This window comes from Dromaius novaehollandiae, chromosome 15, assembly GCF_036370855.1.
Source record: "Dromaius novaehollandiae isolate bDroNov1 chromosome 15, bDroNov1.hap1, whole genome shotgun sequence".
Classification (NCBI taxonomy): domain Eukaryota; kingdom Metazoa; phylum Chordata; class Aves; order Casuariiformes; family Dromaiidae; genus Dromaius; species Dromaius novaehollandiae.
The window spans coordinates 19,676,530-19,704,407 of NC_088112.1; the positions used below are offsets into that span (position 1 = coordinate 19,676,530).

The 27,878-nt window shown below is 42.0% G+C and overlaps 1 long non-coding RNA gene across 4 annotated transcripts; it reads right to left on the minus strand.

Moving 5' to 3' along the window:
• Positions 1 to 530: 530 nt before the first annotated feature.
• LOC135330035 (uncharacterized) lies at positions 531 to 26,971 on the minus strand. 4 transcript variants are annotated; one of them, XR_010391769.1, is made up of 5 exons: positions 23,858 to 26,971; positions 22,667 to 22,994; positions 19,982 to 20,189; positions 17,590 to 17,653; positions 531 to 7,213 (listed from the first exon to the last, which is right to left on the minus strand). It is a non-coding gene; the product is annotated as an uncharacterized LOC135330035 (long non-coding RNA). The 4 variants fall into 4 exon arrangements; XR_010391768.1 differs by having other exon boundaries at positions 23,850 to 26,971; XR_010391770.1 differs by lacking the exon at positions 531 to 7,213 and adding an exon at positions 14,491 to 15,214 and having other exon boundaries at positions 23,850 to 26,971.
• Positions 26,972 to 27,878: the final 907 nt, after the last annotated feature.

Genomic DNA, 27,878 nt, shown 5'->3' on the forward strand with positions numbered 1-27,878 from the left:
AGGACCGGGGCAGAGGGAAGGGGTTGGTTCTCCCTTACACCAGTGCTGTTTTATCTGGTGTACAGGGACTTTAAACTAGCTGTATAATTTACTTTCCTTTTGAGACCTTTTACATCCTTGAAAAATGTGAATTCAAATCTTCTAACTGGAATCACCCCTTACAAAGAAACAATGTAAAGTAATTTGTTTAGTAAATGAGGTTAATAAAAATTTTTAATGTTCATGAGAGAAAGAGAGAGGATGATCCAGGGATTATGGCCAGATCTGGCTCCCACTGAAGTGTTTAGCACCTGAGAAAGTCCTCACACAGCTGATGCGAAGGTCCTGAGCCAGCCAGCCTGTCTTTCACCACACGCTATGAGTCTGCGAATGCATCGAAAATGGGGAGCACTGGGCACGGGGGCTTAGGCTGAAATTACAGTACCTGGCCTCCAGACTGCAAGTTGGGATCTGGACATCCCTGAGCGTTGTACAGTGATGACAGGGACCATGTAATCCAAACCAGCATCAGGATCCCAACTTTCCTGGCTAGCATTTAGCTCTAGGGAAGCCCAAGCAAGCCCCTAGCTCCGAACAGGGAAACTGTGTGTTTAGCAGAAATGAGATTCCAGACCTGGAATCAGCACATTGCCCTAGCCGAAACTTTCCAGGTTAATGGAGGGCTCAAAAATCCACAGGAGCCCAGTCAAAATGTGTCTTGGTTTCGGAAGCGACTGTCTGACAGAGAAAAATGAAAACGAAAGGAATAATCTCAAAGTGGTTTCTACCTTGCAGTTAGCTTATAGTCACCATATTTTGCCTCAAGCCACTTTGAATTACTCCTCACAAACTCACTAGCCCCAGAAAAGAAATCCATGTTTCTGGTGTAAAGAATTTCCCCTCCTTCCCGGGGCAAGAACTCCAGCCCCACATGCTGTTCTGACTTTTTATAACTACAGAAGGAAAAATGTTAAAATAGGCTTTGAATTTATACTCTGATCACTAGCTGTGTAATACAAGGGGACGTGCCAAGTAGAACTTTCTATAGTCTTCTTAGCAAACACCCTTCTACAGATCAAAGAACAGGTCTGGATAGCTCACCAGCCTGGCACACTTAGGACTTACTAATTTCTGTAGCCAGGAAAACATAAAGGAGCAATGCCACTAGCAGCACTTCTGGAAACATTTGATACCTTGGTCTCTCTACATAGTGTGTTTATAGAGCAATCAACTGGAGTGGCCTTGAACATGACTTTGTGTAATGCTCCAACTCACATTTCTGCAGCCTGCTATTGCCCACTCACTTAAAGAGAGACAAAGAAGATTTTAATCATCTTCCAAGGCTGATTTCTGCAGTTGCAATAGCCATCCTGAAGTGTAAGCTTTTACCTGCTCATTAGTAAAACATGCAAACGGCTGCAGTAAAAAGAAGTGAAGCTATGTACCTTCATACAAGCCAGAAGAATGTCAGTGATTTTGGATAATGACTTTGGTATGAGTAGGGTGAACTGAAGGTTCAGTGTGGTGGTGTGGAAGGACACCACCACTTTCCCAAGCAGAGAGTAACAAGAAACCTACACAAAGTTCCACATGGACAGAGAATTTGGTACATACAGAATTATTTTGAACATAAAGAAAAGTAATGAGTATCCCCATTGGGTCTAGAAAGGATTTTCAAGGCTCTATCATGGCATGAGTCTGTTCATCTGCAATTAAATGAGCCTTTTCCCATTCACAATAATGTTACATCCCTGTAGCTACTACAGCAGAAGCAATATATCAAGGGCACCTTTACATAGACATTTAACAGTGTACGTTATATTATAACAGGTGGGCATGAGGAAGAAAGCCAGCACCACTGGACAGTAAACTTCTGGCTGCCTGCCAGCCATCCACGGACTATGGTCCGGGAAAATACTCACCTAAGAAAATCGATTGGAGAGAGGACACGGACATGACATGAGTTGACATCTCTGCCCTTTGTGGAACACTGATACAAGCAGATACATCAAATGGTGGAACTCAGCCTGCCTGTTTTACCAAAAGCATCCTATACCAACGCTAGCTTTGGCCATGCTTCATCCTCAGGAGTAATTCCTGACATTCCCTCTGACTATTTCTCAGCACTTCAATACCTCAGGGATCTCACTGAAAAGCCCTTCTTGCAGGATGTGCCATCCTGCAAGGACTCTGCTTCAAATTATGCCCATGCTACCTGCATCCACTGATCCATTGGGAGGGTCTGCAGTTCCCTGGGATTCCTTTCCCATCTGAGAGAACATTAAAAACCGCTAGCAAATTCTGTTTTTAAGTGGTTAAATAAGTTTCTTTAAAGAAAAGTGAAACCATGAGCAGGATAAGAGATTCAAGAGGAAAATTCCTAACACCTGCAGTCCAACACGATTTAGAATAAAATACAATAAATTTGCTCAGTGAGTGACAGCAGCACTTGGTAGGAATGCAATTGTGAAGCACATCATTTATCAAAGCTATGCTTTGCCCCACAGCTTTATCAGCCAGATTTCTTTGCAGAGCTCGACTACATCACCCTCTGAAAAGCTCATATTAAAATGCAAAGTTAGATCTTACCTGCTTTCACCTGTTATCCAGTCCCCTGCCTCACACTGCATTTCTGACACCTTCAACCCTTGCGGACAAGAGCTCCGTTCAGCACAAGTTTTAGGTGATATTCAGATTGCTTTCGACACTCGGAGTGCTTAATTCTTCAGGCTCTCTGGAATATATTGGCATCAGGGGTGAATAATCCCTCCCAAGTCATCACATCAGGCCTGTTTTACTAAATCTTTCCACTTATTAAGAACAAATTTAAACAGCTCAAATATACTTATTTTTGTAAGGAGTCCTTTAAAAATAGTTCATAAATTTATGAGCCAGCATATGCTGCAAAAATACAATAAAAAAGAAAAAAGTCAGTGACATATTTTAGCCCAGTTTAAACTATCTGTCAGCCATATCCTCCCATCGTGTACAAAGCAAACAAGTGGTTTTGCATAAAAGCGGTCAGCAAAGTCCTGCTAGGGTTAAGATATTCTTTTTAAAGCAAAGGGCAACACTTCATCTGCTTCATTAGCCCGTGGCTGAGTTGGTATCCACATTCCTGAGCGAGCAGACAGGATTTAGAGACGTGCATGTGCAGACCCAGTGACTCCACACCTCAGGAGGAGGAGGGGGCCTCCCAGGCACCCAGCTGAAGACTCAGACCTCTTGCACAAACTCCCTGTGTCCTTGTTATTCACACCCATGCTCAGGAGGAGCCAGACAGAAAGCAAGTTACTAAACGGGGGTCCTCAAACTCTGGTGTGTCCCCTGCCGTAGGTTAGGCGAGCTCATGTCTGAAATATTGCCAGAACTAAGGGGATTTTTAGGGGAATGAAGCCAGGGAAGCCCTTTTCTTTGGGCAACGTGCAGGCTGCTCTAGGCAGCCCCGGGTAGCAGGGCTGGCCGATGCACTCCGTGTGCCTGGGTCTCGGCTGGGCAGCAGGGCCAGGCTATTGCAGTACTGTTCTAGGGGCTATCAGCAGCACCCGGGCGGTTACTGCGAAATCGTAGTGAATTAGAGCCCTATATAACCGAAACCCAGACTCCACTCAGAAGCAGGCTTACTGCTTCCCTAGGCCAATGTACTTGTGCAAAAACACCCACCACCGCCTGACAAGGGATGTCTGCTCTCTCCTTACACACTTTACAACAGGGTAGTGCTGCTGGGCTTCAGCGGGGGTCCACCCTCGCTCCCAGGTGCGCAAGGGAGGAGGTGCAGGTCCAAACCTGGGTGTTAGCATACCCTGCTCCAGAGTAAGCTCTGTGAAAATTGCAGTGGTTTGGCCAGTGTGTTTTTAAATCTCTGACCCTTTTAAAGAAACAGACTGCAGATGTATGGTAGGTTCATTGTTATTGCAGGAGTGTCTTTTAAAGATGGTCCCCTGGGGCCATCTTGAAGCTTCTGCTTGACAGGTGTATGTAACATACCCAGATCCAGGGAGAAATCCTGCCCTGTCAAACGAACCAAAATGAGGCAATGAACAGAAAGGACAGAGCAGGGGTTTCACATGTGGGTTAATTTACAACATCTCTGAGTGTTTGCCATTTCGGTATTTGGAAATCCTGTCACATTCCTTGCGAAAGTATGAATTATAAATTCTGCACTGTATGCCAGTCTGGCTCCCACTGAAAGCCTTACACATACAGATGTTTCAAGAGTTAGTGGCTTGCTTGTTTTTCCTTTTCTATATAACCAGAAAGATAAAGGAGCATGCAGTACATTCTAAGCCAATCTACTGCCCTATAGTAACAATACTTTCCTACACTGGTAAGTGTTTTATTTACCATTCAGGATGGTATCTTTCTACACTTATGATATAACTAACTGTAAAGTATTTGGGTCTGTTTTTTATTCAAGCACATTTCTCTCTTGAAAAAAGCCCACATCTCAAGGTACAGTCCATATTAGGCAAGTCAAAGCAAAATCTGATGTTAAGAATACATAGTTTGGGGCCTGAGAAGATTTTGTCTTTTTTCTCCTCCAAACACCAACCATATGCCTTGCAAAATTCCCACTGAAAGCAAACGTGATTACACGGCATGAGGTGTAATCAAAGCAGGAAGGTGTGTTTATACAATACACAGAAATATACGGAGGTATCCAGAGAAGATTAGCATATCTTACTACCACACTGGCCTCGAGGTTTAAAACAACAGTTCTGCAGCAGAGCACTGTAACTCCATCTCGGATTTTCAACTGGAATCTTTTGATAGGAAAAAAGCAGAACAAATATCTCCCTTAAGCCAAAGATTTCAGTGTAGGTTTCTCCAAGGCTAGCATCTCAAAGACCTGTGGACTTGAAATAAGGGTGGCTAAAATTTTAATCAAAGTGTGTTTTGAAAGGAATAAATCTCAGAATTTCCAAACAAGTGCAGTGCAACTTTGATAACAGAGATTCAGATCATCAGAAGATCTCTATCAGCAAAAGGTCACATACTTACTCTGAAAATATTTTCCACTATTCTAGACTACATCTCTGTATGTAGTCTCTCTAATCATTTCGTTCTAATTACTACCTGAGAAGCTGACTACACACAAACGTCTATGATACTACAGCTAGTTTGGAAGCATTTTTTTTTCCTAGAGGTTCTGTTCTTCTGTGAAGACCTACAGTCACAGCTGTAGGCACATCAGAGCATCCTTCTACCCTCCACATGCTGCATTCAGCTGTGCAGAGGAGCAAGCAGAGGAATAGCATTGCCTTCTGCATCAGCAGTTGCTACCGAGGCAAAGCCTGAAGCTTATCTGATAGTGCCGCTGCCTGTTAAGAAAGTACTGCCTAAATCCACAGGTTCAGCCCTTTTTCTGTGGCAGAGCAGCTCTTAGGTAGGCACTCAGAAGTTTCAGGCAAGTGGACAGAAAGGAAGAGCTACCTAAAGAAGATGGCAATAGGCGCGGTCTTCAGGACCAACTACTTATTCTGGCAGGCTGCTCAAAATGGGCACATAAAACCCAAAGCACTATGTCGGACTCCTGCACCAATGTGGTGTAGCCTAGCAGACCAGGACTATCCCTTTTTCACTGCTGAGGTGTTCATCCTGTTCAGTCTCCCAGCAAGGAAGTCTTCTCAGGGTGCCAGAGAAGGAGCATGTTCTTGAGCCATGTATAACCAGAGAGGTTTTGGGGAGGTGTAGGATTGCCTGGGCACTTCACAGCCTCTTCATTGTCACAAGCCCCAGCAGTGTACATAACGTTCAACACATTTACGGTTGCTGCATATAATGTTGGGGTATTAGAAAACATGGAGTAGAGCTGACATGGCTGCAGAATAAAGCCAATTTCTATTTCATTTGTGGAAGTACTTTCCAAATGCTTCTTCAACCTGGTTTCCTTGTGCCAGTTCCAGCCTCCACTGGGCTCTGATAAGGGAGAGCAACAGGTAGAGAACATGACTGATGCTGGACTATCTGTCTTACTACTTACATTTTGGTAACAGTTGCTCTTGCTGTGACTACATCAGTAAGTAGTGATAACAGCTCTTTTCTCCAGGGCCACATCAAGCTGCTTCAAGGCAGCTTTTTTTATGTCTTCTTTCTCCTGCCATAATGCACGGGCTTCATGTCCAAAAAAAATTTTCTGTCACATTCAGTTCCTGAAGCATTATTCTGACAAAAATCAGTCACTAAGAAAAGTCCTTGATGTCAGAGGTTTCATCAAAGCAAAGTAATAAATATTGCAGCAGTCAGCTAGTCTTTGGAGTCCTGTTGGTGTTGCCAGGAATCTCACTTACTCCTTCAACACTGTTGTCAAAAGAATTGCATTTGTTAGATTGTCTCCTTCCTTCCACTGCTTTTTTTTCCCTCCTCCCATTTTCCTTTTCTTCTATTCCTAAGGAAATGAGGGCACATACAAGTGAGATACCGTACCATCTTTATCACTCCACCATCTGCAAATGGTTTCATTCCTCTGACAATTTCACATGCAACCTTATAAAAAGACCTGGCGCACTTATGCTGCTAACTTCAAAGATGTACATAGCTATGTTGGACCACTCAGTGCTGATGGGGCAGACAGTAAGAGGCTGTGTTTCATTTTTTTGTGAGAATCTATCTCTGTGTCAAATGGCTAATGGGTGAGAAAACGATTCTTCCAGTTGTACAACTCAATCCTTTAAAATGAAGTCAGAGAACATATTAGTGGTCAAAGGAGACTAAGAAACCCTGGAAGTAAGAAATGACCCTCAGAATTTTCCCCTTCATCCTGCGGAGAAGGCCAAGAAAGCTCTTGGCAAGCCTGCAGATATTCCAGTGGGATTTAATACTGCTCCTTCCTGCTTTTAATACTTTCTCTGTGTCCACTCATTAGCGGTGGGTAAGCACATGAACAGCGGGAAGGTAATTGTGCTGTAGAGATCAGAAGTACCATGGTGAATGGAGGCGATCCTCTGCTGGCAGCAGGTTAACAAGCTCAAGTCAACCATACAGTGCCTGTCTCTGCCCAAACTGTCTTTCCTTGGGATGGTGCTGTGGACACATCAGACGTTAAGAGGCAATGCCTGAACCTCCTTGTTCTTCCATGGGCTTCATTGTGTTCGGTTCCAAATACTCCTACGAGGCATTCAGCACTCCCAGCTCCCATGCGAATCCAGGCCTTGGAGATGCCCAGGACCTCGCAGTACTGTGCTCTGCCTGGCCTGCTCCTCCAGAGTCGACCGTCGGCCCAAAACCTGGTAACCTGCAGGAGTACAAACGCCAATGAATATTTTCTGCCTCCTTGCTAAAGGCAATCTGGGTGTTTCAGTGGCTGTTTTCTTCACATGAACATTTTTCTATTATCTGTCTGCTAGAGAAGGTCGTGACATTACATTTTGCCATACGGAAAATTTAGCCAAAAGTAAAGCTATTTTGTTTTCATTTATATTTCCAGTTCTTCATAATGTCAGGGGAATGTCAGGTACATTAGCCCTTTTCTCTTCAAAATGACTTTTTAATGAAAACTCATTTTTCCCATGGTGAAGACATGGTTTTCTGTTCTCTTGAACACCATTGTTTTTATTTTAAGAAGTTCTGAGGAAAACAACTTTGGTTCTCTTTTACTAATGAGCTACCATATAGCAAAGTGCCTTTCATTGCCTTGAAATTAAAAAAAAAAAGAAATAAAGGGAAAAAAAGTATGATTTAGTCTTTTGATTAAAAAACCCTACTTTTTTGTTCATTTCTTATATGTTAAAAATAATTATCAAATAGAAGGACAGAAAGTCTTGAATATTTCTCGTTGGCTCTGTGCTCAAATTCAAGGTTTTTTTACTTCTCCTTGGCTGTTCACAAGCCCAGAGGATTTCTTTTTTATTTTTAAGCCTCTCTAGAAAGTGCAGCCTTCTCTCTGGGGACAAGTTCTAAAAGAAACAAATCAGAGATGAGGAATTTTAGCAGTGAGTCCACTCTGGTTCGTTCCTTTGTCTCTCTCCTGTCATGACACTTTGATTCTGCATCCCCCACATATCTCAGCCTTTCAAGGCATTTATAAATTATAGAAGTATTTATTATTGTGGAGAAAATATGATCATTCACTGAACTTATGGTGAACTTTGCACGCATGCTCACTCCTTTTGTCCAGAAATTTTTTTCATAGAGAGGAACTTGCTTAAAGTCTGCAGACTGACTTTTAGGGCTGAGATCTTGGCAGGTGATTTCAGGCTTGTACTGGGGAACCTGCACAAAAGCAAACCTCACTGTATCTTACTCTTTTCTAAACTTAAATCTGAATCTGAAATGTTCCTTCATTTTTGTACAGTTTAGCATATAGATACAGCAAGCACAAAGTAGGTGGGTAAATTTCTGAAAAAAGTCCTACCATCATCCCACACAGGTTTATGGAAACAGTGTTATGAAATTTTCAGTTTCTAGTGTTGTTAAAACATATGTTCAAGGGAATGGGGTGTGAAAAATCGCTTAATGCTATTAAAATGTAAGTGTCACTTTCTCTGGTAAATGCTAGAGGGATCAGCTGGTAGATATTAACTTGATATTAACATTTAACAGGAATCTTCTTATTGCCCCAGTCTTCCAAGACTTTCTACTAGAAGGGAGAGTTCAATGCAAAAGGGGTTTTCTGATATCCAGGTATGGAAGAGGTTGATAATTCCTAACCTGTGGGATCTGGCCCACTGCTGATTTTGGAAATACATGATAATGCCATGTTTCCTTTCATGCTTCTCCTTGTAGCTGAAAAGAATGAAGTTCCTCTCAGTGTGTGCTTTTCTGTTGAGGCAGAGACACTTCTTGGATATAGACACTCCGGATTTGAACTCAAGCCTCCAGAGAAGGCCACTTAATCCTCAGAAACACCTACAGTAGCCCCCTTAAAGACTCCTCACTTACTGTGTCTTGTGTGATATCTCCCATTAACGCTACCAGGGACCCACACTCTGCCTGATCACTAAATGATCTGCTCTCCACAAGGCCAGAAAATGAATGCGTTTAATAAGGATTAACCCCTGCTGGCACTAGGGAGCAATAAATATCATAGCACCAGCATTTGTAACGCTATAGTTATCATTGTGTCAGCATTTCTGTTATAAACCAGGGTTTGGGGGGGATTAGAACTCAGCCATAAAATTTGCTCCAGGCTGAAACTTGGCACAAAAAAAAAATTCAGTCTATGATTGCTTGCTTTTTTTTTTTTTTTTTTTTTTTTTTAACCCTAGGAAAAAAAAATCTCTTCAGTCTATTTTAAGTTGACAAAGAGCAAAATATGAGACTCTTCTCAAATGCTTGAGACCGGCATCTGTGCCTTTGGGAATCAAGAAAGACCCTGGCTGTGATTCCACTTAGGGTGAGCTTTCATTGGGGTATCAGAAGTTCAGGGATTAAAGAAGACTTTTGGCATTTCTTGAAAGCCAAAAAAGCTTTGTTATAGTATATGAAAGAGCTCGGTCTTTTAGCAATGGGGCTTTTTAAATGCATCTTTAAATGCATTTTGTAGCAGAAAAGTGGATAGCTTTAAAGTATCAGGCCCTCCAAACCCCCCGCAGTACCTTGGCCAAGCCAGAGGTAAGTAGTCCCACCGCACTCTTTGTGCTAGGCTGTGCTGGAACAAGGGAGCAGCTTGGGGTAACTGAAATAAGGTCTGTTTGGGGTTAATTCTGTGCCCACACCTGGCATTTTCAGCAGAATTCGTTCCCTCTCAGAAACCAGATGTGTGACCAAGAGGGCCGATGCAACAGGAAGGCATCCCAACGTTGCTGGTGCTGGAAGGCACGGAGGAACAGTCGGCAGAGACCTCTGCTCTGGGGTGTCACGCATGAAGCTGAGCCTGTCTCAGCTGCAGACACTCATCCGCCTGTTCCTGCTTTCCCACTGTACAACAGCACTGCGCGGGGTTCGCTATGAGGAGACGAGTTGCAGTTTGGAGGAAAGCAGGGTTTACCCCTCCCTGTATAAACACACACTGTCAGAAGGGTCGCCACTGCGTCGTGGAACCCGGAGGAGCAGAACACGAGTTAATTTGTTTCCCCAAAATAAGCTTTTCTCTTAGAAACAGGAGTGCTATTTTGTTTCTCGTGCAGTCCGAGGTATAATATTGAGTCCCAGTTTCCCTTAAGAGCTGAGCTTCATCCTTCTTCTACTAGGATGGTTTTATTTTAGTTACCAAATATTTGAGGTTAAAGTGAATAGTTCATCTTTAATGGGATTATCTCTTTCAATGTTTGCTTTCATTACAGTTCGAATTGCTCTGAGCATGAGAATCTAACCTCACCAAAAGCATATTTTTGTAATTTGATACAAACTAAATTTAACCTTTGACTCTCATCTATAAAGACGTTACTTTTTTCCACCAAAAAGCAGAATGTTAGATTAAAGATCTGCCAGTTTCAATTTCCAGGTTGCTAACCTTCCTGTGATTGGGTCCTGAAACATGGAAAGCTGGGTATTTAGTAAAGGTATTTAATATTAATAGTAACAGTCAAGATGGTCTTATACCTCCTACTTTTAATAACTAGATGGGGGTTCTCTACTGATTTTTTAAAAGGAAAATAATTTCCTTGACCTGTACTGTACAATACAGTGGACCTCTCTGGACAGAGATATTTAAAATTAAATCTTCTTTTTAAGATACCTTTCCAGTTCATCACAATTCTGTTGTTAAACAAATAATTTTTATCCAAACACTTCAGAATATTAAGCCTGTACTTAGAAAAAAACAGCTTCATGTTCTCTCTTCCAAGGGCTGGCTCTTAATGTGATACAGAAAGGGAAACAAATTCTTTGTACTATTCTATATTTTTCTCCAGTAAATCATCGGGGAATTTGGAGAGGAGGGGTTGCTTTTTAGAAAAACTAGATTCTTGTTCTCTTCCGAAAGTCCTCATAATACATGGAGTTTCACTTCTGCTCCAATCAGATGAAGTGCTGAAACTTTAACTGAAAAAGCTTTTCAGGTATTTGCCAGGAATTTAAGATGTCTTTTAAAAACAATTAAGCATGAATGAAAATTTATTATGTCTCCAGTCCTGCAAAGGATAGTTCACAAGTGGATCAACTGCCAGAGCTCTGGTGAAGTCAATGACACCTCTTCCCTGCATTTCTGCCATAACAAAGCAGAGGGGGAAACGACTTGCTTCATACGCAAGGATGCAAAGGGGAATGTGGGCACTTCTATTTATTTATTTAACACCAGAAAGTTCACCATGAATTCTACAAAATTCTTCCATCAGTTTTACACTTTTTACGACGCTATTTTTTGTGCTAGTTTTGTGCAGGAAAGCCTTTGTGTTCATACACGTACTCAGGCTCCATAGGGAAGGCTGATTTTGGTATAAAAATTATACTCTGTAAAATCTGTCTATTCTGTACAGGGAAGCAAGCAAGAAAAAAAAAAGAAACCTGCCTTATATTTCAGCTCAGCAGTCCTCAGAAAAGGATACTGCAAATAAAATTCAAATTGTAACACATACTGCGCTAATAAATGGTCAGCTTAGAAGCATTTCCTGTTTATACACTGTGTTAATAAGCATCCATCACCCATGTCACATATACGGGATACCAAATTCAAATGTCAAACAAAATGTAAGAGGTCACACATTTTCCTTTGCTAACTAAAAGTGTAATTCATAAATATTATTGCTACCAAACTCTCCATCTACAGCACTTGTTTAGAAATATGCACATGTAATATAAATTGTGATTAAGTTAAATGGGTATATTATTTCCTGTTTTAAGGGTGAACAGCAGCATGAATTATGTTTTACTCAATAGGCATTTCAATAAAAACATATAGACTAACAAGCTGCTATCATATACTTCAGCTGCACGGACTAACTTGAGAAGGGTCTTACGATCCACCACTGATATTTAAGCTGTTTCTCTGTCTGTTATTTCTGCTGATGCACAGAAAAACATTTCCTTAACTCAGAACCTCTTTCCTTTTTTTTTTGTTATAAAAATAAAGCCTATTTGACTGTGGTGAGTTTATACACACAGAATAAATAACACAAATGTATCAGCTAAACTCGATTTTTTTCTTTTTACTGACTTAAGCAATGTAGGGCTTGAGGAAGTCTCTCTGTGAAAATAATCAACAGCGCCTGTCCTCTGAAATGACTCGTTTCAGTTTGCAGAAATCGAACACTTGACGAACAAAATAAAAACACAAGAATAGCTTAAACAGAGATTTTTAAAAACAGAGAATGTACCTTCAGTGTCACGTAGTTGATATATTTTGTAGAATTTTCTGGCTCCCTTCTGCAGTAACTCATTTGATACTGTATTTTCTATTTATCTGAAGCATTTTAGGGCCTAATCGGAATTTTTTGAGCTGGTAGATTAGATTTAAATGAATTTAAAATTTAAATTTTCAATTTAAAATTGAAAGTCTGATATTAAAGTAACAAAGTTGTACTGACAAAACGTTCTCCTTTCAGGCCCAATTAAAGAGCTTTCTTGCAGACAAACACAATGAAAACATTAGAATGGAATTAAAAATACACCTTTTCCTCCATTGTTATGTAAAAAATGCCAGTCACTTAGCTTTGCTGAGTGCAATTAAACAATAGACCAGAGGAAAGCCACATTTTGCTAAAGAAATATCTTAGATTGTATGTAAAGAGGGTTATTCCTACTGAGTAGCTGCATACCCCGAGATAAGCAAGCCCAGTTACTGCTTGTCTTGAACAACTGCCTACAAAACTTTGTCGCAAATACTGTCAAATCAAAGGCTTTCAAGGCAAATAAGAATGCCACACATTCCCAAGTTATCTACTCTTTTTTTTTTTAGGCTTTGGTAAAAAAGAGAATTTACCAAGTTGCTGGAGTCTGGTGTTCTTTTAAAAGCTTGTAAAATGGGAGTCTGAATATTTCATTTTATTAGCAGGAACATAGTGCATAGCAAACCCATAGAAGATTACTAAAAAGGAAGGGGTGCTAAATCCTTTAAGATACTCAGAGATGAAAATAAGTTCCATATTCTGAAAATCATAGCAAACCAGGCATATAGGAACACTGTGCATTAATATAATTCAGACTATTTTACAGTAGTATAAAATCTTTGATGTGTCCCTGTTTATGAAGTGAAGGAGACACCAAAGCAGATACAATCAAAAAGGGGAAATATCGTTTCACCTACGGATTCCAGTGAAGGAAAGAGAGTCTTATTCATTTAAATTCCAACACTGATAAATGACTAATTATGTTAATCTTATTCTGCATGGTTTGGCCACTGAATTTCAGAAGTTGAAAACACAATAAATTGAGGCAATATATTGTTATTGATTTGTATTACTGTGTGATTTCCTTGAGAGCAGCGAAAAAAATACAGAAGAATTCCCACATCTATTTTTAGAGTTGAGTTTGTTTTGCTGTGGGGTTATACTGCTCATTTTTCACAACTGCTTGGATAGCTTTTTGGTGTTCCTGAAACATTCCCAGATCTTGGAAGCATTGTAGATGTTTATCACAAATATACTAGTCATCAGAGAAGGGGATCTGCCTTCCCACTGTACTCCAGTAGCCCCACTAAAGCATGGACCTATATTGTCTATCCATCTCCAAGGTGGAAGGAGAATCCCCCGGGCGGTTCAGAGAGCAGCCTCTGGCAGTCAGCTCCAAAAGGGAAGATGCTGGGCCCTAGAGCTGAGGCTCTAAAGTTGATCCAGAGAAAGAGGCCTGTCATGGGGATGCACCAGGCCTTTTGGGATCCCAGAGGGTCCCTGGAGCTGAAGAACCAGCCCTATAGCTCAGTCCATCAGGGAAGAAAAAAATGATGCAGGAGGGAGGAGAGGATGGCGGCAACTACTGCGTTCTTGACTTGATAACGTCTGGGAAAGTCCACCAGGAAAACCTCTCCCAGGATTTAATAGGGGAGGGGTGGGGGTGTGATCCAGCTCCAGGTTAGGAGCCCCTGCATGTTCAAAGGAAACTTTTTATGAGTAAAGGCAATGTCCTTACACAAGTGAAGATCAAACCCTTCCTAATCTGTTTCAATAGACAAATGACTTAATAAATGTCTGCGTATTCTCCACATAAGCTTTTTAAAAATAACTGACAATGTTAGTAGAACTGATATCTCTGCACGCTGAATAACAGCAACTGGAATAAGTAGGAACACATTTTCTTTTCTCTCCAAGAGGCCAAATCCCTGCTTTTTTCCCTTCCTCACACAACAAGTAGCATTTCTTTGAAGGATAAAAATTTTCCTGAAGACCAACAGAAATAATGCAAATGCATGTTTTTTTGGTCCAAAAGTGCTCTATGCATGTTGTAGCTGACCCCAGTTAACTGACAGATCTTCTTCAAAATCTGTCCTTTTTTGTATATTTATTGCTAAAATCCCAGTTCATGCCCATATCAACTTTTTGATGAAATCTCTTCCTGATATAGACATCTTGTGACTGTGCACTGATGTACCAGCAGATCTTTTCATAATAATCATAATTTATGCAAAATTTGTGAAAAATTAACCACTGTTGCCACCACAGATATTTACAATACAGTGACATTTTAATGATGCTTATTTCCCCTCCTCCCCAAGATCTGTTTTAATTAAAATGAAAACTCGGTAATTTTAATAGGTTGTGAGAGAGCTTTGTGCTGCTTTCACTTCATATACACATTTATTTAAAGCACCTCCTCCACTAGAGGAGGCAAAAATTCTTTACTGCTATGCTAGGTTTCCATTTTCTTTGCATTCCCACTTGCAAAATCTTACAACTAAAAGGAGATGAAACAACATCTGATGCAGAAACATGAATTTTGAAGAGCTTTAAGCAAGGATTTGGGAAGGTGTCAATACCTCATACACTAGCAATGGGTTCAAGAAAAAAGGAAGATCATTTATGAGCCAATTACCAATAAAGGCAAAAGTGATTTCTACAATGTACTTGTAAGCTGTGTTCATTTATCAAAAATTGCATTAAAACCTGTGCCTTATCCACACATACAACAGACACAGTTGTCTCCAATCCAACTGTTTTCCGGATGAATGTGACTGATAGAGATCTCTGTGTTCAGCCGTCTCCCCCAGAGCAGACAGTTAGAAACCCCTCAGTAAAAAGCTGATTCATGCACTAAAGACCCATGTGTGGAATTTATGCATGCACTGAGAGGTAAATGGGTGCAGAGTCAAGGTCCAGGAGACTGGGATATGCAATGGACAAAGACTTTCTGGAAAAGGCCATCCTCTTTGCACTCCAGTACTCTGTTTTTGACCAAAACACCTACATAATTCTTCCTTCAGGACCTAAAACATACAAAGGTGTAAATAAATGAAGTAGCTCTTTGCATGGCAGTCATCGGCTGTTTAAAATAAATGTTCTTAAAAACAGCCTTAGAAGAGGGGGAGCAGAGCAGAACAGTCATGTACGACACTGGAAGTGACTGTATGTCCCAGCAACTAAGTGTGGCTCCGACACACCAGAGACATCTGCAGCACAAGGGAAATTCCAGGAAGCCACTTGCAGTCTGTCACTTGCCCACTCATTTTAACTTAAAGGAAGGTTGCCTATCTTCTCTGTGTGCACCATGGAGAGCAGGACATGGGGAGTTAGATGTAATCCACAATCAGTGACCTTCTTTAGGACCCAAAACAAGCTGACAGAGAGGAGACATTGAGCACAGCCATATCCCAGTGGTAAAAAGATGTGGTGGGAATATGATTTGGCTTCTGTAAGTATGGATCTGGGTAGTAGTATTTCTTACCGTGGCTCCATTCTGCCCTGCCCTGAGTACTGCTGAAAAATTCTTTCCAAAATAATAGAGATCCCTACCCTTGATTATTTTTTTTGCACGATGTTGCCTGCATCCCTTGCAGAAGGTAGGTAAAAATGGCACACCATGTGGGACAAACTACAATCTGCATGAGTAATGGTGATGAATATCTCATTAGCAAAATAAAAAGAGACAAAAGTTGATCAACCAGTTAGAAATTTGGCTTTCATAGTTACAGCTAGCTTTGCATTCAATAAACCGCTGTAGCAGGGCACAAAGGCTAAACTGGAGCAAACCTGGAGAGAGGCATCTCCAAGAAGGAGCAATTTTTGTCCTTTTTCCAGTAATATTGCAGCTCCTCCTCTGCGTCAGAGACAAACGATGAATTCTGATGAGAGGAAGGCTGTGGGACAGAAACTTTGCAGTAAAAGCCAAATGATATTTCTTCCTGTTTATAACCGCAGAAGTCTGGCTATTCCCCTCAGTAACACATCAACTTCTCCCAGGCACTGAGCATGTGTACAGCAGAGAGCTAAATCTGCATTAAGCCCTTCGATGGCAAATGTAACACAATTGTCAGGTCACAAGAGAAATTTTATCTGTTCATGGTCAATTAAGCTAATTTAATTCCCCAGCAACTCAGTGTATAATGTTTAGCCCTTGCCACCACTTGTTTTGTTCCACTGACATTCAATCACTTATTTATCTCTGTTGCCAAAGGGCCACACCTGAGTCCTGATTTATGGAGCACAGTTGCAAGGGAAGAGCAGCCTGTCTGACTGTTGATTATTACTTTTCTATTTAGTGAGTAACAGGTTCACCTGCACCGGTAACTTGGAGGGGAAATTGGCAACTGAAACTTCATCCTTCCGCCTGTCCAAAAGCATTCCCTGCTTTTGTTCAATGTAACAATTCAGATAACCACATCTGACACTTTCAGTTGCAAAATAATCCTTTTTTTTTTCTTTTTCCCCCAGCATTTATCTGCCTTGTGCATATGCCATTCATGTAGGTGGAAATAACAGTCACAGTAGATTTCTCTAGCTGTTAAGTTTTCCTTTTTGCCTCTGAGGACCTTTCATGAACCACTGGGGTATGTTGAAATATTTCTTTCTGGGACTTTCCAGATACCAATTGAGTATTTTTACTGTTGGGCACATATAAAGAGCCTGACATTTCTGGGAAGAGCCAGACCTTCTGCGCATGCATAGGTACAGTAAGCCCAGTGCATTATGAACATGTCCTGTTTATCACTAGCACAGACTGTCTCTGCGGCTCCTAACAGTAAGCCAAACCTAGTAGGACTGTCCCCAGAGCACTTTTCTCACTGCATGTGTGTGATAGCTTTGATCTATTCACAGGCAACGGACAGAGCTGAGATTTCAGGATGGCCAGTGGCTTAACTGGCACAATAACACAGCTGGATTGCCAAACATCTGGATATCCACCTCTAACAGTAAAAAAAAATCTAATCCCACTCCAACAAAATTTCCAGGAGAAAAAGGAGAATGTGTCCAGGGAAACCCAAACGTAGGAGCAGTTCTAGAGTGGAAGGGGTTTAGACTGGGGGGGAGGGGGATTAGGGTTTTTTTAATAGGAAAATGAGGTTGTAAAAAAACAGAAACTAGCAGTGGCCTTCAAGGATAAATGTAGGCTTCTGGTTTCTGGCCCTGTTTACAGAGGTTCTGAGCACTTCTAATTCATATTTAAGGCAAACAGCTTCAGATGCTCAGCTATGTTTAAGTCATTCAAGTCTATTGTGTCCCTTGAACCCCGAGACATTGCAGCCTTTTAACTGTAACTTCCTGTGGCTCATTTCCAGTACAGAAACATAAACATGTGAGGTCTGCTGACTCTCTATCTCCATTTAGACTCTGGGAACTTGATAAATGCAAAACATTTGCTTACCTTATGAGAAGAGGAAGTCATGCTCTCTATTGCAAAATTTTGATGGCAGAAGAAGGACTTGCTGCTGTAAACCAAAGAAAATAATGCTAGAAAACTGCATTTTCAGACAGATTGTGTGGATTATTTTTTATGATTTCTGACTGTTTTGACTTGGCAAAGCAGGAGTCTAACCAAACAAGTGATGAAGGCTCCTGGCATGTGACTTCTCAAATATTTAGCAAGTATTTGTAAGCTTTATTAAGTCAACATGACTCATTCATCTTGACTTGCTTACATGTATGTTTCATGTACAGTGCTACGTAGACCAATAGAAAGTGTTAGTCATTTGTTTTATTACTTCAGGGTTCTATTTCAGCAAAACTATCTAGTTTTGATACTGTTTATTTTCAAAACAGCTCAGGGTGGATTTTGTAGGTCTGCAAAGCCACCGGCCTTTCTAATTTTTTTCTTGGCAGGGGAGACCTAGAAATGTGAATTAGAATCTTGGTTTTCAGCTTAAAATTGAAAGAATAAATTTCTTTCCCTTTTCTTTGGGGGCCGTGTTCTTGGAAATATTACTCTGGTAAAGGCCGAGCAATTACTTTTGCCGAAACACTTTCACTGCTCTTTGCACAAGGCCTGGTCTTTTGCAGCCAGGAAAAAAAATAAATAAATAACATAACTGTAGGTATTTTGTTTCGGGGAAAGCTTTCCCATCAGGTCAGGTCTAGAGAAGAGAGTGACACTGACAGTGGTACATGCAGCCATGGGTTTACCACAGGAATTGTGGGATTTTCGACCCTTTCTCACCATCGGCACATCCCACTTCAATGCATTTATATAGTCTCTTCAGAGCTGCAGCAGCCACTGGCTGGTTATGCCCGCTCCTGCTAAGGCCGCACAAACTCACTACTTCAGCAGCTTATCAAAGATGTGAGTCCTCTGCTTATCACCAGTGGGACTTCTGACCCAGAAGAGGGCTCAGCCAGCTACGCAGACTGTGGCATGATCTAATGAGCTGCCTAATAGTCTGACAAAGGGATCTCACTGTGCTACCGAACCATTATTAAGTCACAGAGGCTGCAAGGCAATAATTTGAGACATGAGCGTTCAACATATGACCTAAATCTAACTGAGGTTTGTTCATCTAGCCAGATATTAGTTTAAGCCAGTTCTGGAATTACTATCTGAAGCCAGAAAACCACACAGCTAGGCCTTATTTAAAAAAAGAAAAAATCGAACCTGTTTTTCCTTGGAAAATTGTTGTTCCAACTAAAAGAAATTCATGCACAGTGTTTGCCTTCTGTTGAAAACTTTCTCCTTTCATTGGAAAAAGGAAAACCTAGGCACTGAAATATATCTGCTGAAAAGTGCAAATTTTATGTATTAAATCCCTGCCAACAAGTTGCTCTTAATGGAAACTTTGTTTTCATCACATTTTCTGCAGAAAAATCTTGCCCAATATTTTATCAGCTCCATACTTTGCTGATTTCCATTCATAAAGCCTATGCTACATTTCTTCATTCATGTCTCCATTGTATAAGCAGTCATTTTTATTACATTCTCTTATTCTCGTAGACCAACAGCACACCTTCGACGAAAGAGAGTGAGGGAAAATTAACTGCTTTCAGTAGACATGTCTTTTAAATCAGGAAGAGGGAATAGAAGTGATTACACATGCCAAGAGGTTGAACTGAAAAATATTTCAGTGGTAATATATAAATATATGTATATAAACATATATAAATATATATATATATACACATATCTCTGTATATGAACACACAGACACAAATCTATGCACACAGATATACCTGCACACATGAATAACACGTACATGGTGCAAGGTAAAAAAATGCAGATGGAAATAGATTTATGTTTCCTAGCCAAACTTACTTAACAGTATCCAAATGAACCCTGAGAACTACATAATATTGAATCTGTAATAGCAATCTACCCAATCTATTCTGGAACTCATAGGTTTCTGGCTGATGTCTCAGGGTACTCTAATGTTGCCAACTGTGCAGTAAATCTGCTGGGTCATATTACTAGACATATCATACCATTCACGGCACAAATGAGCCATCCGCTAACAGCAAACAGCAATACAGATGATTTGTAAAAAAAAGAGACAATAATATGCAGGACTGCCCTATCTTCTTACAGCCTTACGAGTCGAAAAATGAGTTATAATGCAGAACACCTGGACAACGTAATGAAAGTCCTGGAAAGCAGTAATGGCTCAGAAAAGCTGGCTCACTAGCATTACATAACACCGCATCCACCATCCTGGAACATAACGTGCATGCCCAAAACAGCTCAGAGCAGACACTATTCTTGCCTAGGTGTTTTTCAGATGACAAAGAAGCACTAATGCAGTTCAGTGCTTAAGTTGCTTTGGAGGAAACCTTACCAGATTGACCTTCCAAATTCAGTCTGGCACAGGGTAAAGAATCACACATTTCTTAAGGCCAATGTTGCATTAATGAGGGCTGACCTTCAAGTCTTAGCTGAGCCCAAAGAACTACTGCTTATAATTCCTGCACCAAGCTCAATAACATATGGCTGAACCAGAGCATGTAGTTCTCAACAGGTATGCAGGCATGATTCGAAGACACAGCCTGTGAAGAGAGGAGATGATTTTTCACTAGATCAAATATTTTAGAAAAAAATGGGCAAGTCTTTGGGCACAAAAGCCCTTTTAGAAGCAGCCAACATCAAGTCAAACCCAGGCTGAGAACAACTTCTCTGAGTGTGATGGAGTTGTGTTGGTCTTCCAGTTAATTTGGGTGCAAAAGGGTGATTGGTACTTGAGGAGCTGAGAAAGGTGATCAGGTTTTAACCCAGTGGGACACAGAGAAACCAGTAATTAGCAAGCTGGAATTTTTGAGGGTTAGCTGGAGGCGGGGGTCGTGTGAGGAAAATTGCAATGTGCCATAAAACCAGACTTCCAGTGATGGAGTCTTTATCGTGTCCCTTGGGAAACTGTTCCATTAATAACTTTACAATGTTTAAAAGTTTACCTCTTATTTCCAATTTTGATTTTTCCAGCTTTGGCTTCAAGCCATACTAGTCTTAAACAGATTTTTTCTTGTGATATTTAAGGACTGATAGCACAGCCCAGAATTTCACTTCCACTTAAGGGTCTTTCCTTCCAGTTATGGGTCTTTCCACCCCTTTTATAACTGGTGTCTTCTTTGATATCAGAAAAAGGAGGAGTCTCTGGTTTCTCTCCTTGGAGGTCAAACATAATACAGTGCAGACTATGTCAAAAGACACTTAGAAAACACATGCGGAAGGTCTAGAGAGATCCTAAGGAAAGCTGTGGAGTTCTCCAGTCAACACAAAAGAGAACCTCGTTCCTGGAGGCTTCTAACAGAAAACTGCTGCCATATTAAAAATTAATATTTTACACCTGAATCTCAATTTGAGTGGTAACTATTATAAATACCTTCAAAGGAGTAAGCCCAGCAAAGGTGATGAGCAAAGCAGATCCCAGGGGCCAGATTCTGCTTTGCCGACTCACTAAGGAGCTACAGGGGATTTACACTATTGTAAATAATAGCAGGATTCTCTCCCTTATCTATATTGCGCCTTGCTCACTTGTTATTCTTTGCAAGGCCTTTATGGAACATTATTGGTTGTCCTGAAAAAATTGGGATTAACTTGGAAGACATATTATTGCTGATTGGATTAGACTTCAAAGCGGTGTTGCCTAAGAGAACTTTTAAAAGGCTTTAAAAAAATGAATTGTACTGACATAGGTTCTTTCCCTTTGAACGTGGAAAAAAAAAAAAGCTGAGTTTAATATTACTTAAATACATCCAACAATTAAGTTGCTCGGTACTCAAGCCAGCCACATGGGGAGGTTTTTTCAAAGAAAAGTGGTTATTTTAGTGACCTATCCACAGCCCCATTTCTCTTCAGCTTTCCCGCGTTTCCTGCTGAAAAGGCGTCCCTTCCCCATTAACTGCCCGAAAGGTGCGCACCAGAAAAGGCAGCTTCTCCTCCAAAGGGCGAACACTAAAACACAAGAACAATGTGGAAAAACAGCCCATGGGGAGAATAAATGTCAAACCTTTGCGGAAACCAGCCCGGGGGGTAGCCAGGATGCCCCAACGGCACAGGGTGCCACGATGGTGCCCTGCAACGAGTGGACATTTCCCTCAACCCAGCTCTCCTGCCATGCAGCAGCTTGTTTTTACACAGGGAAAAGGTGAACTGCCTTGGGGAGGTGGGGAAGGGCCAGGCCAGGGCCGTCAGGCTGGGCCAGGCCATGGTGTCCACCGGTTACCATGGCAACAGGGCCCGGGTCTGGTCAGCCAGGCAAGGCCAGGCCACGGTGACCACCGGTTACCATGGCGACGGGGCCTGGGCCTGGTCAGCCCCGCCACCTGCCTGCCACAAAGCCTCCATTTTCCTCCCTTGTGCAGTAAATGAGGGCCAAGGGAGCAAATCTGACCAGAAAGAGCAAAGGATGTCGGTGTTGCCGGCGCCGAGGCACAGCTTTGTTTCCCCTGCAGCGGAGGTGTAACCCGGCCTGCGCCATCGCTGCTGAAGAGGTGCCACGGCTCGGCGCTGGGCTTTCTCCCCGCTGTGCCTGCATAAAGCCTGTCTCAGTGTACATATCTGAGCCTGCACTCAAAATGTAATGCCAACACCCCCATCAGGCATCCTTTTTTTTAGGCACGGGTGCTAAATGTCTCCTCCCCATATGAACACCAAAGACAAAGCGTTTTTCTGTCACCTCACAGCCTCCCCTGGCCCAGCAAGGGCTGGAGATGGCAGAGAGCCAGACGTGGTGCCGGGGACTTCCCTCTCCCTCCCAGACATAAAACTGGTTTTAATCCTTTCCCTTGGGACGTGGCTGCTCATTCCCCAGCCACCACAAAATGGCCCGGGGACCTGGTGAGCGCGTGGTGACATCAGGATCTGGGGATCCGAGCACCACGTTGGGCTGAAACTGAGGAGAAAGGGATGAGTTCAATTCTGGTCAGGCCCTGCCCTCCTGTAGAGTCCAGCTCTGAAGGGCCATATACAAGCCAGACAGATGTGTGGACTGCACCGATCGGTTGGTACCAAGTGGTCCTGCCCTTACCTGTTTGCTTTCCTTGCATGCATGTGATTGCATGAGATGTGGATCTGGCAGCTTGTGCCTAAAGCTCCTGGGCTTAATCTTTGGGTCTTTGAATGGTTTTTAGTTCCTTTCCATCTATTTTTAATCCACCTTTCTGCAGAGTGAGAAGCATCATTTCCCAGTAAGGTGTTAAGGTGATTTGTTTCACTGCAGGAGAGGCTGAAGGACTAGCTGGTTGTGGAGTGAAGCATGTCTCGGGAAGTATCTGGTTGTGTGTCAGGACATGTGAAACACATGGTGGAAGCACCAAGTATCACTGTGATGCAGACCTTGGCCTACTGCAGATTTTCTGTTGGGAAGAGTAAATACAGAGGGTAAAATGTCATTGTTTTCGTAGAACATAATAGCCCTCTCCCTTCTTCTCCTGAGAAGCCTGGGAACGCCAAACAGATTTGGGGGCAGTTTCATTAAATGAAAATATTCTTGTATTAGGAGTTAATTTATATCTCTGCAGCCCAGCCTCGCAGAAGGTCAGTTTAGCAAATCACCCTCTCAGGAGCTGGGGAGGAGTTATAGGAGCTCACAGTAATCCTCCTAATCGCACTGTAACTCAGTTTCCCATTTTGGTAATCACTGGCCAACAAATCCTGGCTTTCCAAATTCACTATCAGCCTGCTCTTACTGTCACCCCTGCCCTTTCCCTTTGGTTGCACACACCGCACATCCCCTTGGCCTACGTATCCTGCAGGTTGCCGTGTGCATCTTTGGTGCACAGGCACACCCAACTTGTGAATATAGGTCAACTATATATAACTGGGGTGCTGCTGCGCGTACGGATTAGTGCCGATGAAGAAGCAGAACAGAATGAGCACTGGTGGCCAGCTTCACTCCTGCGGGGAGCTTTAAAATCCAGTCTGGGCTCCAGAAGATCTCTGCCAGTGGAAACTGCCCAGGCGCAACACTTCATCATTTCATCATTGTATCTCCTGGCTGGGCCTGCCCCACCCAACTTTATTATTAGGCAAAATTTTACAATTGGAAGCTCAGGTCAATTTTTCACAATCTGCAAATTAAAAAAAAAAATGCGGTTTGAATTTTCTCCAAACTTCTCATGACCCTTCTCCCTTCCCTTCAGAATAGATCTGGCAATTTTCAGGCCTAATGAATTTTCCAAGTCCTAGTAAAAGGGAAGCTGCCTGCAAACCTGCTTACAAGCTTCCAAGCCTGCTGGCTCCTCAAAGCTCAGCTGGGCTTTCCACTCTGGTGCCTCTTTGTGGTATGTGCAGTAGAGGTCTCAGCTTCTCCCGGACTTCCCTCTCCCTCCTCTCTTCTGGTTACAGCATGTCTCAAACACAAAAAAAGGAGGATTAGAAGTGGAGTCTGGCTGAAGAACAATGACATCTGTTTCAGTGCCAGGTGACTGCCATTTTTTGAGGGTTTTGTGACAAGAACATTACTTAAGAGCACGACTAGATGAGAAACATGTCCCACCTCCATCCTGTGGAATCTTGCTCTAAGACCATGGAAGCTGCGAAAAATCCTTTTCCTGCAGCTTCTTCAGAAGGCAGGATTTATTTTATAAGAACACTCAACTATTTTATCAGCTGTTTCAGATCAAGTATCCATTCATATCCAGAGGAGTAGCGGCTACTTCTTGGTTCCTCCCCAACCCCCAGGAATTATACTGTTAAGAAACAAAGCAGCAATAGTCATTGTTAACTAGCCTTAGCCTGTATGTTTGAGTTTGTCCTACAAAAGCCATGAAATAGCAACCTTTGCTATTCTTTTGGTGTCTGGTCATTACAGTACATTCTGCTCAAGCAGCATACGCAAGCGTTAACCTAGAATGAGGTCAAAACATCCTGACAGCAAGATTCAGGAGGATTTTCTGCCTCGGTACTCGGAGTCCCTGATTGCATGGGCTTGTGGCACAGCTGCATTGTCATACTCAAGTACAGAGACTGGTGGTGATTGCCTGTCTTACCTGGGAATCTAAGTTTTTATAAGTCACCAGTATGATTTGGCTTCCTGTTGAGTTTGCTCTGCAAGACGCCTATGGCACCTCAAGAGCAAGGCATAAGTGAATAGCATGCTCCAGTTCATCCTTAGAATTAAGATGATGTGATTTGCCCTGGTGCTGAGCACCCTGAAACTCCCACAGATGCATTGCCCAGGAGGTAAATGTAAAGGAGAGTTTTGAAGCAGATGGCTTTCCCTCCCTGCTCCAGAACAGTCACAGACACTGTGTCCAGTCATACCAACTCCTTCGCTATGATACAGCTTTATTTGCACAGAATCTCATAACAACATAATACCAGTAACAGCCCAGATTTCCTCACCAGACTTGGCTGTAGAGTTCTTCCCAGAACTCTAGAAAGTAGGTTCTACTTTCTATCTAGAAATCAGAATAAGTTGTTCCAAAGCATCTGCATACCTTCTTCTATAACTGATCCAGTCTCTGCCTCTCTGCACGCAGACACCTAAATGTCTTTTGAAAATCTTGTCCTCTGTCTGTCTTTTGTTGCAGAGTTGCCACTGTCAGAAAACTGCCCTTGGCCATCACTTCTTTTGGGACGCTGATGTTTGCAGAATCAGCGTCACTTGTCCCTTAGTTTCTTCACTACCATCTGTTGTACCCCCAGCCCCCACCACATCACATGAACTGCAGACTCTGCACCAGAGGAATTACGTGGAGCTTGAGGCAGCCATGATTTATGTTGCAATACAAATTGCATCGTAATTTATGCTCCCCTCAAAGGCGAGGGATGCTGACAAGAGCACCTGTCATTCAGATTCCTCCTTTCTCCCCAGACCAGTTTCTGTCAAGGTTGAATTGGGGCTAGCAGGGTTTAGGATTCAGGTCACAGGACTCTGCAAGCTGAAGGCATTGGGCACGGTTGCTTGCACAAGTTTTCAGGGTGGTATTTTAATGGTGCTTAGTACACAGGAATGGAGGAATTTAAGTTGAAATGTGTACAGGCAAAGTAAATAATAATGATTAGAGCTAGTCTTATTCTGAAGTCTGAATGTCCTTGGTAAGAACATAAATAATAATAACAAATACCAAGCTAGCAAAAGCTGAGACAGGTTACCTGTGCATTGTAATGGCTTTCCTTTCCTGAACTCTTTTTTTTCTTATATGCTAACATATATTTATACATATTGGCAAAGTCAAAGCCAGCTTAACAAAGATCCTTTCAGAGTTTGGGTCATTCAGCCTCACACTTAGTAAGCTTTTCAGTGTCCAGGAGTTTGAATTTTTGAAGTTTTATTCATGCCGCTGCTGGTGACCAGTTCAAATCAATAACATAGAGATGAACAATAGTCAAATACGCAGGAGAACTGAATGCTCTCTTTCAGTGGATCATCTTCACCCCTTTTCCCCATTACATCATGGGAGTGTTTAGTTCCCATGAGGCTGTTGACAAAGACAAGTTGTGGGTTTGTTTGTTTGTTTTTTTCCCCTGGGAACTTTTTGCCTGGGTAAAATCTGAGAATCTCTTTTTTTTTTTTTAACTTCCCTGTCGTAACTAGTCATCTGAAGTGGCTCTGCTTCCAGAACCCCCCATCACAGTTATTGCATGTGCCCAAAGCAGCTATTTAGAGTTGCTCAGTACAGTTCGTGCAACCTGTCCTGAATGCACTGGCCTTTGCAGTGCACACACATACCTTTCCGTCTTGTCTGTGGCACCTTGTCTATGGACATGACAGCATAGCTGAAGTGAGACATACCGTTAGCAACTGCACTGAGACAGGCTGAATCTTGGACTTCGATACCCACCAATGTCCTTTGGACTCCCCCCTTTCATAACATACCTGTTGTTGCAATGCACAAAGACTCATATCTTTGAGAGGAACCATAGGAAAAGGTGTGCCGTATTTGTTCAAAAATTAATTATTGATGTCAGTCAAACTCCTCAGCCTTGAAGGTGTGAAGGGGAAACATTAAACCTGTGCAAAGGTCAGCTTTACCAGGACCTGCCTATTCAACGAAAGGATCTAAGGCAGAATGATGAATTGCCAACGAGTTCCTGTGTGTTCAAGCAAACGACAAACTATTAACCTGTAAAACTGAACAGTGCAGAAGGAATTTGGTTTTGGGACAGAGAAGTATCTACACAGGAGGTTTTATGAGTTATAGGTCAAACCTGTTAATTCCTTCCTCTGTATTTTAATCTTAGACTCTCTAACTGAGCACACAATACCCAGGTCTTCAAGGGAGAAACAAAATTGTGCAAAAGAAGGTGGAAGACATTGAGAGGAAAAGCATGGTCCGTCAGCTATACTGAGCAGAGAAAAGTAGAGGACACTTTTGCCAGACTGAGTTTTATTCAACCAGGACAGTAAAGTACTCATTTGTTTATTATCCCCTTGTTTTAGAAACAGGCCACTTATGAAACAGGAAATCGCCTGTGGTCAAATCTTTCATTGAGCTACGCTTAAAGATCAAGTGCAACGCAGCCCAGTAAGTTACACAACCACTTGATGATATGGACAGAACAGCAAATAAATAAAAATGGAAGTTTTGATAATCATGTATTTCAAAAGACCTGAGACCAGCACTCTCTCTTCCCTGGCCCATGAGGGTTCACAGGCTCCCCCAGTTACAGGGATGCAGATTATTTCATCAATCTGTTTTCTCAACTGCAAAATTGGAGTGCTGAAAAATTTATGCTTGTTAAGAGAAGACTCAGAGGCTGAAGTGATACACAGCCAGCTGCTACACTTGCATATGATCTATAGTCCCAGCTCACAGAGAGTCTTTAATTTAATGATTTTACAGCCTCAGGGCTTCCACACTTATTTGGATATGAACAGACCCTCACTCACTTAGCAAGTTAGGAACCTAAACCAGACCAGACATTTTTTGTTTAGGTCCTTAAAAGTTGTTCCCTCTATTTGCTTTCCTTAGTAATCCACGAGTGTCAAACATCTGGGACTCATCATCTGTTTTCTGATGACTGTGAAGAGTCTCATATTTTGAGCAAGTCCAGCAAAGTCCAGTATGCTGCCCAGTGTCCAGTTACTTGACTATAATAGCTCAACAGATGATCTCCTGAGTCTCTGGACATCCAGCTTCATATGGGCAATGTCCACTTGATCTGGATGGCAAGTCACATCAATCACTGCAAGATTTTGGTATGCAACTGCCTACGCTAACTTGACCTGGGACATCAGATTACAATAAGATGCTCTAAAAAGCTAGGAAGCATTCCATTTCCAAGCTAAAAAT